The 4,289-nt window shown below is 34.1% G+C and overlaps 1 long non-coding RNA gene across 2 annotated transcripts; it reads right to left on the reverse strand.

Annotated features, from left to right (window-relative positions):
- Positions 1 to 1,067: 1,067 nt before the first annotated feature.
- On the reverse strand, positions 1,068 to 3,991 carry LOC122275593. 2 transcript variants are annotated; one of them, XR_006228610.1, is made up of 3 exons: positions 3,280 to 3,971; positions 1,659 to 2,140; positions 1,068 to 1,488 (listed from the first exon to the last, which is right to left on the reverse strand). It is a non-coding gene; the product is annotated as an uncharacterized LOC122275593 (long non-coding RNA). The 2 variants fall into 2 exon arrangements; XR_006228609.1 differs by lacking the exon at positions 1,659 to 2,140 and having other exon boundaries at positions 3,280 to 3,991.
- Between the last annotated feature and the right edge of the window lie 298 nt (positions 3,992 to 4,289).

Consider the following 4,289-nt stretch of genomic DNA (forward strand, 5'->3'; position numbering starts at 1 on the left):
TGAACAACATCGCTACAAATAATCCGTGTAGAACACCCTCTACACTTGCAATCACCTTACACGTAGTGATTCAACTATTTCGTGTGTAGAACACTTTCTACACACACAAGGGTTATACATACCATTTTACTGATACAAAAGCTGATAGTGGGTAGGTTATCTGATAACACTCCTCAATGAGTGAAATAAGAACAATATAGCGTAAACTATATTTCTAAAAAAAAAATGATTAAGGCTCAATACTTAGAGATGAGAGAATGAAAGCTTTGAATGAATCTTGTATGCTTTTGGTATTGTAAATGTAAAGCTCTCAAATGATCTATATATAGGCATATGAGATTTCATATTCAAATTTAAAAAATTCACATGTCAAAGACAACATTATTTACTTGTTTAAAACATTCAAATAAAAATTTTTTCTTTTCCATTTGTCAAAGATAACATCATTCACTTTTCAAAAATTTCAAACCTAGTCCTTTTACTTTTTGTATATGATAAAAAGACTACTATTTACTTTTAAAAAATTTCAAAAAAAATCATATACCTTTTGTATAAGTAAAAAAAAGCATCAATCACTTTTGAAAATATTCAAATAAAGCATGCAGATGTAAAAGATGACAATCAATCATCTTTAATATTTTCAAAATTTTCAAACAAAATCATCTACTTTTTACATAAGTCAAAACAAGTATCAATCACTTTTGAAAATATTCAAATAAAGCATGCACATATAAAAGATGACAATCAATCATCTATAATATTTTCAAGATTCAAACATTTAATCATGTCATGCACATGTGAAAGATGACAATCAATTATCTTTCAAAATTTTCAAATTTAATTTTCAAAATATTCATGCACATGTGGAAAATGTATTTTAATACTTTATAATAAAATATTAATTTTGTGCCTTAATCATAATTTTGAATTTTTCAAGAGATGTACAAAATTATTGTATGAGTTTTAATGTAAACTTATTCCCTTCTTGCTCATGTTTGGTTCCTTAATGTACTTGACTTCATTGTGTATACAACTTGAGATTGAGACTCCTTTATTCTTTGAATTTATTTGTTATCATCAAAATCAATGTATAGATGTATAATTACACGAAGTTTGAAACCTTGAGTTCAATACTTTCATTTCCCCCTAACTTATTTCCCCCCATGTTTGCCCACATCGACACGCGACCACCCTTCTGCACTTCGACCCATTGCACCAACAGACTTCATTTTCATTACTTGCAAGCTCCACCCTTCTCAGTGTTCTCTCACGGTGTCAACTTTTCCGTTGTGATCCTTTCACCCATTTTCCACTCCTCATTTCTTTACTCCGGCCTTCTCCTTTCCATTCTTGGTTCACCAATTTCATAGTCTTCAAATCCCACAATCTGCTACCCTAGTTTGCACACAACCTTCTCTCCACTTCAAATCTCCACAATAGATACCCTACATGCAAAGCTTCCCTTACAAATTTTGTAATGCCCCAGTCCTGCAAGGGTCAGAGAGTTACTTCATGTAACTTAAAACTCACATTCCATCAAGATATTTTTAGACTTCAAAATATAAAGTTGTCCAAATACTACAAAATCTCTTAATAAAAACTATCAATCCTCAGAAATCTTCAGTGAGTAATTCACTATGCTTAAATAATCAACTCACCCATGCTTCATAATCCTGATCTTCAGCTGAATTATTCCAAAATCTTCTAAAACATGTTATGGAAATAAGGGGTGAGTTATTAACAACTCAGTAAGTAGAAAACATATGCTAGTGTGCAAACATGAGCATTTACAGAGTTCAGAATGCAGAACAAAATATTTTTACTTTTCATTTCATTGTGCGAACGTAGAAACACATTATCAAAAATGTCAGAGCGAAAATTCAAAAAAATATTCTTATTCAAAATTCTCTTGGCATGGCATAATTGACTACTTTCATACTAGAACATTATATCACATCAAAAGCCATGTTTAATTCTTGTGATAGGGTTGTGCAGACCCTGGTAGCTAACCGAACAGAAACAGACTGTGAATCTTCCCCTTATTATTCTCGGAGCTCTGAGTGTGTACACAGGTAAGACCACCAAAAAACCATTTTGTTTCCAACGTGGGTGCACCAGAAACAGAACAGTTGGTATTTACCTAAACAGAAACCACTATTAGCACCCGTGGTAGGTCAAACAGATAACAATCCACATATCAGAATGTCATACCAAAAGTTTTCAAAAATCACATCATAACATATCAGAGTTCAGAACATCTCTAGAACATAACAGAATCAAATCATAAAAATATAATTTATGCACAAAATTTCATATTCGCTCTCTTTGCATAATTTTAGAAACAAAATGCCAGAAAATAAGCTCATGACAAAAATACTTTTCCTTTTATACAGAATTCATGAGTAATGCCAAAATAAATAATTGATGTTGTTTTTCATATTTCTTTTCAAAAACTAAAAGATGTATGTTTTAAAAGTCAATCTCGATTTATTTTCTTTTTATGTAAAGTCTTGCATAGCAACTCTACTTACCTGAACTTTTTAACTTTTCATAATTCCTCACAACAGTACCAAAAGAATATCATTCATCCCTTATAAAATTCATGTAACTTGAATAAATCTCTAATTGAACAATTATCACGTATTTACGCTAAAATACCTACTTTAATTCCTCAAAAACATAAGATTTTCTTAATTCTAAAACATCATCATTTTCTAAAACCATTATTACCAGAATAAAAAATCACTAGAATAGTTTCTTAAAATGTAACTCGACCCATACTAATTTTAAAACCCAAGTCCCAATGAAAACCGAATCTCAACCCATAAAGGGAAAACTGCCCGCGTAAATGATCAGTTTTTAAAACATAAAAAGTCCGAAATGGACATTTAAAGTTAAAAATCATAAATATTCAAAAGTTGACTTTTTGGGAAAGGCAGAAACAAAATTAAATAGAATTCAATAAATAAAAGAAAGGATCTTCTTGGCTTTACCAGACCATCGGGAAAGTGACAAATAAGGACAAGACTGTAAATTACAAGCATGACCTAAAACTACGGGCATCCCATCCCATAAGACTGAAATCTAATGTCAGTCATTTTAGTCAATCTTTTGTATATTTAGTGATATAATTGATTATGTATTAAAAAAAATTTAATCTAATTAATCATAAGTATATAATAAATATATAAAACTAATTATATATATAGTATTACTCAAAATCAAGAGTCGTGCGGCTGCGCTTACAGAGACAAAAGGAGATCATGTGCAACAACTTACCCAACAAGCATAGAATACGTACACCGTGCAGAAAAAAGGTCACCGTGAGCCTGCTATGGTGGTGCAAAAGCAGTGCAGCGGAGTTTGCTGTATGTGGATTGCTCTATTTTTTTTATTTTGAAAAGCAGAGGCTCACCGTGTGACTGCAGGTGACATGGTGGCTTTCTTACACGGTGGTTACAGGGCTGGGGTACGGTGGCTGGCCAGAGGTTGTGGGTTGGTTGTAGTGGCTAACAATGGAGTGGTAGATGCTCTGTTTTGGGGAGCAAAAACAGAGGTCCCTTTTCAGTGATGGCCAGCAGTGGCTCCACGTATGTTCACGGCTGGGCTACGGCGGCTTATGGTTTCACATGGGGTTGGGCAATGGCCAGTGGCTTCCGTCGTGCAGGGGCAAAACTCGCACAGGGTGGCTTCCGTTCGCTGAGCGCACACGGGCGTGGGTTTTTTGTGATGGTGAGGTCGTGCAACTAGGCTACAGGCGAGGTCTAACGCCGTGGGTGTGGAGGTTCAGAGACAGGGACGGTGACTGCATGGAGGTTGTGGAGGGTGGAGACTGCCATAGAAGGTTTGCGGCAGCTATAAGCCTGGTAAACTCTCACATGCAGGTACGTATGTATATATTTATAGACGATGGAAAAAACCCCAGAAAAAGAAAAGTGTATGAAGAGGGAAATGGACGGGGAAGGCAACGCTAGAGATGATGGAAGAAATAACGTAAAGTATATTGAAAAAATATACTAACTGCTTGCCGAAAAGATAAAGGAAAGAAAAGATACGTGCATCAAGCATGATGTGGAATACGGACTTGACGAAGAAACCGTGCATATAAAAAAGACTGTGAGGGCTGTGCGTGATCTTGTGCAACACTAGAAAATAGAGTGATGAAATTAAATAATAAAAAAAAAATATCCAACCTATTTAGAAAGATATCTGAAAACTTAAATAGGCTTTTAACACATATAAGTAAATAAAAAAATTGAAAAGAGCTTGGCACTAAACTTGAGTGTTAC

Source organism: Carya illinoinensis, chromosome 9 (assembly GCF_018687715.1).
Source record: "Carya illinoinensis cultivar Pawnee chromosome 9, C.illinoinensisPawnee_v1, whole genome shotgun sequence".
In the NCBI taxonomy this organism is placed as follows: domain Eukaryota; kingdom Viridiplantae; phylum Streptophyta; class Magnoliopsida; order Fagales; family Juglandaceae; genus Carya; species Carya illinoinensis.